Here is an 11,164-nt window from a genome sequence, read left to right as displayed (position 1 = left end):
TTTCCCAGAGCATGGGTGGCAAGATCCCCTGCCATGAAAGAAGCATTTACCACTCCCCTTAGGCACTCAGAAAGCCTTTCTCTGGCAACTTTTATCAGCCAGGAAGGGCAAGAACCAAGAACATAGGTGGTAAGCCTAATCTCTTCAAGGATCTTGTCCACATCCTTGGGTTCCTCAAGGGGGAAGTATCTACATCACTCAGACAAGTACATGCCAAAGGTACATCGCCTGAATGTGTATTCATGGCAGCATTCCACCCAGAGTGGATTTGGGCAATTTCGTCCACAAAAGATCACAGCAGGATGTCTTGCGATCAGAATCCAATTCCCTGGGGCCATGATGTAAAAGCCCCTGAAGCTCATGAAACAGCTCAGCTGGATGGTTACATGTGGACACAATGGTGGAGGAGAAATAGTGCCTTTTGCCATCACTGCCATTGAATCAGTTTCAATGTGGGCTCTGTGCCCTGCTTGATCAGTCCCGCTCAGACTTTTCTGCAAGTGGAGCTACAGTTGTCATCCCTCCCATTCCCCAGTAAACCAAGGAGGCTGCTTGGTTCTATCCAGAGAGAAAAGGTGCGAAGGGACAGTTGTGTCAATAGTCAGGACTATTTCTTTATTCCAGAGAGAGCTATCAAGGCGTCAACAGAATTGCCAGCAGCTGAAGTGGGGAAATTCCCGAGCACCCAGAAGAAACCATCAGGACTCACCAGGTGCCTGGGGCAGAATACCTGAACAGGTCTACCACCCAGCCAGAGGAAGCTGCAAGTCTAAACTCTACCAGGTGATGATCTGTTCATGACAAGGAAATAAGCTGTAACTCCTGGACCTCCAGATTACCCTTCTCATCAATATAACAGAGCAGATCCCATGCATGCCCTGCTAAATGTGTAGCACCAGTAACTACTTGGGACATGAAGCTCTGAGCCAATCCTGACAGCTTGGCCTTGGCATGAACGTGAAAGTCCTCAGGACCACCAGTCTCAGGGGCTCCACCAGCCAGCTCAGCAGAGCAAATGGTACACCAGCAGCATCCCTGCCCAGTCCCACTCACTCACTTTCAGGAGCACATGTTCAGCACTGGCAGACTGTTGGAAGGGGCACCACAACAGATGGATGGAATCACCATGAGCCCACCTGACTGTCCTCCTGACCTAATCTGTTGCTGCACAGAGAAACCTGGAGGGCACAACTGGGTCAGATTTATACCACCCGTCAAGTCTCCATAATACTTGCCAGATCATCATAATCATTATCATTATCATTACGCTTGTACACCGCCCTCCTCCGAAGGGCTCAGGACGGTGAAAAGAAGTATACAGGTAGAGCACAGGATAAAATCAGTAACTAACCGAAAATAATTAGAAATAATTATGGCTCTATACACATTAAAACTAGACCCCATTAAAACACAGCGTTCTGGTTACAAAACACAACAGATGGCATCCCACAACTAAACCCCCAAAGAGGGGGGACGACAGGGTCCACCAATGTTATGAAAGGGGGGGGCAATCAGTGGCCGGCCTCCCTAAAAGCCCGGTGGAACAGCTCGGTCTTGCAGGCCCTGCAGAACTCATTAAGATCCCGCAGGACCCGGACAGCTGGAGGAAGAGCATTCCACCAGGCAGGGACCCGGGCTGTAAAGGCCCTGGCCTGAGTGGAGGCCAGCCGCATCATTGAGGGGCCGGGGGCCACCAGTAAGTTGGCCTCTGCTGATCCTGTTCATCCCAGATTAAATCCCAAATGGCTGTAGTTTTTCCATTTACTGAGCTGGCATTCCACACTAGGATCTTAAGGCTGGGTGAAACTAGGCCTCTGTTGGTTTGGAAGCAGACTTGAGGAAGAGTGGCCAACATCTGGGTTGTTACTGTCAGTTTTTTGGGTGAATATTATGGGTCTTAAAAAATAAGGAAACCAAATGCTTCATGGGGAATCTGGCTGCTTAGAGATATACAACCAGATTGCAGACAGAAGAAGTGGCGGATGGATTTGGAAAGAGGTGGGACCACCTGAGACCAGCACCAGGTTGCCAATTCACACTTCATTTCTGCCCCTGGCAGTGCATTGTCTGTAGGACAAGGGCTTCTGTGCCACCCGCTTTTTCCATCTGGGGCAAGCTGTTAATGGTTGTGTTCTTAACAAGCCCTGGCACTCTGGAGTTAATGCACACGGCGGCACACGGCGGTCAGACCCATACAGTCTTCACACAGTTAGGATGCTGCTAGGCATGATAACGTCCCGTTTCCTTCCTTGTGTCTGCAATTTGAGTCCTGCCAAGAGCAGCATTTATGTGGTCAAAGATTTTCAGGAGGGGTGGAATAGGAATGTTAAGGAACAATGTGATGTTGTGTGGCAAAGAGTGTCAGACGAGTATCTGGAAGACCCAGGTTCAAATCCCCACTCTACCACGGAAGCTCGCTGGATGACCTTGGCACTCTCAGCCTAACCTGCCTCATAGCGTGGCTGCAAGGATAAAATGGAGGCCATGATGGCAGGGGCTGATGGGATTTGTAGTCCTTGGACATCTGGAGAGCCGCAGGTTGCAGACCCCTGCACTAACCACTAGCTAATCAATAGATCAGGTCATAAACAGTGGCTTCAGCAACTCGTTCACATACAAACAGTTAACCCTTTTATAACTGAGTTGTGACAGACACTTGCAAAATCACAACAGTTTTTTCTTTCTCGCTGTCACTCACTATACTGAAGGAAGACGGTAGATGAATATTGATTTAAATAATGACTTAATGTTCATGTGTGTAATGGAAGACAGAAGGGTGGACAAACAACATAGTTAAATGTATAAAATAATGATTAAAGCAGCCCATGCAACAACAGCCTTGGGCTGGAAAGAAAAGAAAAAATGGACACTTCAGAAATGGTTAGAATATATCTAGGAACAAGTGACACTTGATATTTTTGATATACTAACCGAAAATAAGACGTGGCAAGAAAAACAGAATGAAATTTTGAAGATATGGATAATATGCGTGGACTGGATGAAAGAAGCTCGAGTCGATGAAGAAATATGGGAGAAGAGGCCGCAGAGAATGAACTTACTGCTGTTTGTATGACAAAACTATGAAGAAGATGAAACGGGGGGAGGGAGAAAAGGGGGAAAAGTATTGTTTGAAAATGTATGAAGAAGGAAATTACTATAAACGGTAAAATTCAAATGATACAATAAAATTAATTTTTTTAAAAAGACGGTAGATGAATAAGATTTTATCTCAGGCGTAGAGTTTAGTAGAGTTTCTGGATATTAACAAGCCAGAGCATTCCTCCCTCACCCCAACAGCAACGGACAATATCGACAATGTTGCCTCCTCAAAATTACAGTACTCAGAAAATTGCAAATCAAGAATCTGTCTCATTATGCCATCCATTCACTAAAAGTTTGGCAACTTTGGCTAGGAAGGTAACTAGTGCATGTTAGAAGCAACAAGAATTCAGAAGTGGTTCAATTTAAGCATCAGTAGAGTACAGGACACAGAGCCTACCTAAGCGCCAACGACAGGGCCAGGAGATCTTGGTTTTGATTTGAATCAAACAAGTTTATCTTTGCATATAAGTCACTTGGGCTTGGCTCACATCCACTCTGAGCAAACTGGATTTGATCTTGTTTTGAGCTGCCCCCACCTTTCTGTTGTGTCTATAAATCAGTCCAACAGATGCACAACTCATGTGGCTGATGAAGTGAACTGACTCATTAAAGCTTACGCGGGAATAAATGTCATTAATGCCACTGGACTCCTGTTTTATTCTGGTGCTGCAGATTAACACAGCTATCTGTCTGGAATTACCAGACGGCCTTGTGTGAATTATTCCCACCAGTGGTAGCAATATTGCCCAAAAACTGGATCTTAATTCCCCCCCCACATATTCTGGTTCTCCTCTTCCTGAGCTTCACCCAGATCCTGGGGATATTATTCTTGAATAGCGGTACCACACTGCCATGAAGAACTTTTCTGCCGATGAGAAAACATCATCTGCTTGAAGAACAGCAGAAGTCTGTGCCACAGGGAAAGCGCATATTATTAGGCCCCATCCTATATCTAGCCTTTATCCTAGATCTTTTCATAGCCTCCCCTGCTTGCCTCCAACACTCTTCCCAATTTTCCAGGATGCCTTAGAAAAGGCTGCCCATGTCCAAGGTGCTGGTGTTAACCTTTAAGGCCTTATGCGGCCTGGGACCCTCATACCTTTGGGACTGCATTGCCCTATATGTCCCAACTGAGCCTCTGCGTTCAGCAGAGGCCAACTTACTGGTGGTCCCCAGCCCCTCAATGATGCGGCCCTGGCCCCTGCCTGGTAGAATGCTCTCCCTCCATCTGTCAGGGCCCTGCGGGACCTTGGTGAGTTCTGCAGGGCCTGCAAGACTGAGCTGTTCCACCGGGCTTTTGGAGAGGATGGCCGCTGAGCACCCCCCCCCCTTTTCTTTTAACTGTCACTGTCACTGTTATGAATTTTAACTGTCACTGTCCTCTACCAAAGTTGTTGCATTTAAAAATTATATTTAAAATCTGGTAAGAGATATGGATTGTTAATTAAGGCGAGTTAGATTAGGTTCGAGGTTCAGGATTGAAACATTACTTTTAAGGTAAATACTGTCCACTGACATGTTCAGATTAAAAAATAAGTTTCCCTAATATACATTTCTATGCTTGTGCACTACAGTTGTGGAACTGGAAAATATACTGATTGTAGCAAATTGTTTATCTTGGAACACTGAAGTTCAAAATCCAGGCATCTACGAAAATGAGGATGAGGGTCAGCACGACGTAGTGGTTAAGAGAAGGCTCAAATCTGGAAATGGGTTCAGTTCCCTATTCCTCCACATGAAGTCTGCTGGGCGACCTTGGGCCAGTTTTCTCAGAGCTCTCTCAGCCTACATAGAGGCAATGGCAAAACACCTCCCAACATCTCTTGCCTTGAAAACCTACAGGGTTGTCTTAAGTCAGATGTGACTTAACAGCACATAAACACACACACTCTCTCTCTATGAGACAAGCCACATAAAAGGTCGTAACTCAGAATGACCACTGGATGCTTACCATGAAAGATCCTTCTCCTCTGAGCAAGGATGTCCTCTTCATTTGAGTGATTAGTCAGGGAGGCAGGATCTCATCTGCAGCTTCCTGTGTCCTGTGGGAGTCACCCCTCCTTCTCATGAATATAATGCTAACTAAAGAACAATGAACTGGAAGGGCAAGATGTTCTCCTTGGCTCAGAGGAGAGGGGGCCTTCATGGCATGTGTCCAATAGTCATTCTCCTCTGAGCAGGAGGACATCTTCAATTGGGATCATTTAAAAGCACTGTCCCTTGTAGTGGGCCGGTGAGTTGTCTAGACTCCAGAGGTTTTTATAATTTTTAAATGCAACAACTTTGGTAGAGGACAGTGACAGTTAAAATGCAGGACCCTGTGACCAAAGGCCACATCTGCCTAACTATATTTATTGATTTTGTAATGTTTGAAGGCAGAAATAGATGACCAAGTGGCCACCTCATAGGTTTCTCCACTGATGCATTGGTGGCCACTCCCTTGGGAGGAACTAACCCTGATGCTCAGTGGGTCTCTGTCTATGGCAGTGGTGGCAAACCTATGGCACGCGTGCCAGAGCTGGCACTCAGAGCCCTCTCTGTGGGCACGCAGAGTTCGTCATGTGGGGGGAGCGGAAAATGCCCCCCCCCACACACACACACACATACACATCTAGGCTGGCCTTGCTCCTGAGCAAACCCTCCTAGGGTCATGATTCACCGGTTCGAAGCTTTGCATGGTTGCTTCACCAAGCTTATTCCCGAGTAACGCGCGCCTTGGAGCCAACTGTTTTTTCTAAACTAAAACCTCAGTATTCAGGTTAAATTGCCATATTGGCACTGTGCGATAAATAAGTGGGTTTTGGGTTGCAATTTGGGCACTCGGTCTTGAAAAGGTTCTCCATCACTGGTCTATGGTATGGGATGAGATATTTTCCATTATTATTAGTAGTAGTAGTAGTAGTAGTAGTAGGAGGAGGAGGAGGAGGAGGAGTTGGAGTTGGATTTATATCCCCCCTTTCTCTCCTATAAGAGACTCAAAGGAGCTTACAAACTCCTTTCCCTTCCTCCCTCACACCAAACACCTTGTGAGGTAGGTGGGGCTGAGAGAGCTCCAAGAAGCTGTGACTAGCCCAAGGTCACCCAGCTGGCATGTGTGGGAGTGCACAGGCTAATCTGAATTCCCCAGATAAGCCTCCACAGCTCAGGCGGCAGAGTGGGGAATCAAACCCAGTTCCTCCAGATTAGAGTACACCTGCTTTTAACCATAAGGAAATAAACATGGTATCCATCTTTCTCATGTTCTAGGTTCTGAGGATGAACACTTTAAGGGATCTCGTAACATCTAAGGTGTGCCAGATTTTCTCCCAGGGATGTTTGGGATCTGGGCAAACAGAAGGAAGATAGATTCCCTCCTGCCTGTGAAACCTAAAGTCTACCTTAGGGTAGAGAAGCAGATTGGTATGGAGGAGTTCCACGTCCTTGTGCAAAACACACAAGAAGTCTATGGATAAGGCCCCTAGCTTGGTGATTCGTTGAGCCGATGTCACTGCCACTGGGAAGATGGACTTTAGCCTGAGAAATCTGAGCAGAATGTCTCTGAATGGCTCAAAAGGTAGCCAAGTCAAAGTTGTCAGTAAAGCATTTAGTTTCCAAGGTGGAAAACTGTGGCAAACAGGCTTGTCCTTGGTAGATCTTAATCTAATCAGATGAAGTTTCTTTGACATAGACCAGACGTCGCAGGAAGTGACCACCATGTATATGGCTCCTAAATGTTGTTGCAGTATTGAATTCTGTAGGCCAGATCGGATGCCATCCTTGAAAAAATGTAGGAGATTACAGGTTCCTGGGTCGTGAGGATCTATGGTCTTCCTGCGACACCAATGGACAAAGGCCTGCAAAATCACATGGTAAATTCTATTTGTTGACTTCCAAAGTGATGACAAGATGGTTTCGGTGACCTCTGGAGGATAGTGTTCACTCTCAATCTCCAGGTGGCCAGGTGCCACCAGACTGCATTGTGGTGCTTGAGGGGTTCTTGTAGGAGATCCTTGCAGATTGGGAGCACAAGAGGCTGACGGATGGTTAGCTCCTGCAGGGAGAAGAACCATAGCCTTCGGGGCCAGGGAGAGTCTAGTACGATGATGTCCACTGGAAGATCTCTCACCCTCCAAAGGAGCTTGGGTAGACCTGGCACTGGAGGGAAGGCATAAAGTAGGATTATGAGCCATGGCGCTGTCAGGGCATCTGTGGCTTCCGCTCCTGGATGGAAAAACCAGAAGAACATCTGCAGTTGATGATAGGCTTGGGAGGCTAAAAGGTCCACTTCTGGGATCCACTGCTTTTGGAATAGGGTCAGTCCCCCTGGATGGGTGGTGAGTCCAAGTTACGCCTTACGAGATTTACCCTCTCCATGCACTCTGTCTACCTTGGCAGAGAACTTCCTGTTGAAGGAAGAGCTTTGGGTGTTCCAGTTGGTTCTTTTGTTGGAGTCTTGGCGGAACCTGGACAAGGAGTGTTGGGTACAAAAGGAATGGCCATGACTGCTATCCATGTGTCTTAGGGTGCACGGCACAGCATTGGTCTTATCCATGAAAGAGTGATTTAAGAATTCTAGATGCCCCTTCATGGAAGCACTTTGGAAGCAGCTCAATGAGCTCCCTGGACCAGATTATGGCTGCTCTGGAGACTATTGGTGCAGTGGAGGAGACCTTAATTGCCATGGCCTCATGGGTCTTTCTAGACAATTGATCAGCCCTGCAATCTAAACTACCCTTAACGGAGCCTTTCCCATCTTCGGCTACCAGGCCTGTGGATTGGAGTGCTGCTATGGGCACATCAATAAGTGGTATCTGCATGAAGTGATTAGTATAAACAGACACAGAGTACATCTTTTTGAGAAATCCTGGTACCTGCCTCTTAGCAGTGGGTTTCGCCCATTCAGATTTGACCGGCATCTCAAAAAACTTTGGAAAGGGGAAGACCTTTTCATTGGGTGTAACCTGGGGGAAGATCTCTTTGTCTCCTATATGGATAGACTAGATACCAGGGTCATTCACAATCTCTCCTTCCCGAGGAGCTCTGTAAGCATATGGCATATGGATTTCCTTAAGACATAGGAGTCAAACTCGTGGCCCTCCAGATGTTATAGACTACAGTTCCCATCATCCCCTGCCAGCATCATGTTGGCAGGGGATGATGGGAACTGCAGTCCATAACATCCGGAGGGTCAAGAGTTTGACACCTATGCCTTAAGAGATACTGAAAATTTCTCTGTGACCTGCATCTCCTCCTCAGAAAGTAATTCACCCTCTTCCCTGGAGTCCTCCTCGCTGCCAGAGGATAGGGAAGTGCCTCGAAGGAGACTGACCCTGACCCTTTTTGGCAGCCTTAGCCAGGGAGTACTTCCCCTCCCCTGGGAGTTACCCTGACCTACTCCTCTGGCAGGAGATGGTAAGGGACTATAGCTTGAAAGTCTGGCCACTGAAAGAGACCCCTTTCCTCTAACAGGGATAGCATGTCCTCCCCTTATAGAGACTCTAAAAGCCTCAAACATGTCCATTAGGTTGGAGTCGTCTTAGCTGGGATGCAGGATTACCGTGAATGCCAGAGGCTCCTTGGTTGCATCTCCCGGGCAACTGGATCCAATTCTCGGAGCCTTCTTGGTAAGTTGCTGCACCTGAGTAGGTTGCTGGCAAGGATTTTTGTCTGGCGGGATTGTTGGAAGCAGGGCCCCCCGTCATGTAGAGCTGTGCATGTTTAGCTGGCATTTCCTCGGCGTAAGTTGGCGCCTGCTTTCCTCAGGCTCTGGCGGTAGAAGCTGCACTTTCGAGGGACGTGCTTACCTCACCCCACGTACACAATTCCGCAGAAGTTAAAGATGCCCCAATCTCGTCTTCTGAAATAAATCTGTTGTCGGAGTTGCATGCCTGCGTGGCAAGAACCTCCAAGCAAGACAAAACTTGCAAATGCTCCTTGGTCAAAATAACCAAGATAGAGCTATAGAAGCATCACTGGTGGTTTGAATCAAGCCGGGCGCACACTCCGAAGGCTGTGAGGCTCGAGGCAGAGCTAAGAGAATAGAGAAAGTTAAAGAAGAGAAACATAAGGAAAATAGCTAAGAAGCTAGGAAATAGCTAGGAAATAGCTAGGAAAGGAGAACCAATCAGACAGGCAACAGGCTACTGCTTCTCCCTCTAAGGCAGGAAAGAAACTGAGAAGGAGGGGTGACTCCCACCAGAAACAGGAAGCTGAAAATTAGATCCTGCTTCTCTTGGTCTGTGGTGGGAATCACCCAAATGAAGATCTATAGCTACTGCTCTGGGAGAACAGTTCAGCTACGCATCAGGCTACCCATAGAACATTACCAAGGCTGCTCCAGGTGACCTGAAAGCCTACTAACAACCGACAATCAGAGGTGTGCTGCCTCTAAACACATAGATTCCATACATCAGGAGAACCGTCAATGAACCAATTTTTCGATGAATTTATCTAATCCACTTATTGGAGACGGAGACGAGACTTGCGGGGATCTCTTAGAAGGACTCGGCACACAAGGGTACACAAAAGGAACAAACGCATGAAAAAATCTGAGGTCAAAAGCGAGAGCCTGAGGAAATCGCTGCACTCCCTGGCGAGGCAGGAAACACACAAGATGGCCTCCACCATCCAGGAGAATTATTATTCTTTTCTATACCAGAGGGATTGTCCCCGGCTTTAACACACACACACAAAGCAATACTAGGCAGACGTCCTAACCCAAAGGGATATATTTTCAGAACAACTTTTATGTACAAAAGACGAGTCAAATTAAAAATAACTTTTTTTTTAACCACAGGCAACACCAAAGTTCAGTCAGCTGTGCTGGCCCTGATTCAAACTTGGCTAATGTCAGAAAAGCAACTCAGCAAATTGCACAGCAGGGAAGACCTGCCCCCTCCAAAAGCACGCTCAAATGTCCCCCAAATAACAGAACGAACACATATTTGACTTCATGTCATTTGTACATCAGGCAATACTGATTCTTCAGCACCAACTTTTAAACGGAGGGTCATGTTTGCACAGGACATCTCTGCAGAGGCTGCCTCTGTGGTGCTCAACAGAGGGAAAGAAAGGAAAGAAGATGATCACCCATGGAGTTCACAACGTATTGGCTTTAAGATAGGGAGGCCGTAATACCGCATGAGGAGGAGCCACCTCTGAAACAGGTTAATTTTGGAGCAAAAACCACAGCTAACACACACCCCCAGTTTACATATGAATATCACAGCCACCTGAGGCATGCCGACCTACACGTGTGTCATTCTTACCACAAATGTTCTCAAAGTTTTCCTGAAAAGGAAAAGCAATACAGTCCAAACAAGGTGTGGGATGGAATCCTATCAGCTTTTCTGCTCCCTTGTCCTATTCTGGCCCTCACTGTAGCTCCCATCCTGCAATGGCTTTTGCCCATGTCTGCCCCAGCAGAGTCTTTTTGGTGGCCATTTGTTGACCACCTCTTTCCTATTTTGCTTGCAGAAAACTTGGTCGGATCCAACCCACAGGCCTCCTTTCCTAAACAACCGTGCTTATTTTTCTCTATAGCAATGAGGGCTGGAGATCTGAAAGAAGAGACTGAACAAACACTGGTTTGCCACACAAAGGTACATTGTGGTGCACAGCTGCCCACTGTTCAGGTCACCTCACTCTCCTCTTCTCTCAGTAGCCCAATCTGAAACCGGGAATGTCATATGCGTCCTTCTAAAGCATAGACCAGGGGTCTGCAACCTGTGGCTCTCCAGATGTTCATGGACTAGAATTCCCATCAGCTCCTGCCACCATGGCCAATTGGCTGATGGGAATTGTAGTCCATGAACATCTGGAGAGCTGCAGGTTGCAGACCCCTGGCATAGACTTGAGCCTGAGATGACTTCTCCCCAAAGCTGGATGGGAAATTCCACTGGAGAAGACGAGTGGTTTCTGCGATCCCTCCCCCTACGCACTGCAGATTTCCTCCAGATGCCTTGCATTTTTCCTGGCCATCTCCTTTACCCTCCACTCCTCATATGGGAAAGAAGCAGGAGTGAGAAGGGGGAAAGTTGCGATGCTTCTCGCCAAGCTCCACTCCTGCTACTTTGGATCCAAG

Source organism: Sphaerodactylus townsendi, linkage group LG06, assembly GCF_021028975.2.
Source record: "Sphaerodactylus townsendi isolate TG3544 linkage group LG06, MPM_Stown_v2.3, whole genome shotgun sequence".
Taxonomy (NCBI): Eukaryota; Metazoa; Chordata; class Lepidosauria; order Squamata; family Sphaerodactylidae; genus Sphaerodactylus; species Sphaerodactylus townsendi.
Note: the sequence above shows the minus strand (reverse complement) of the source record.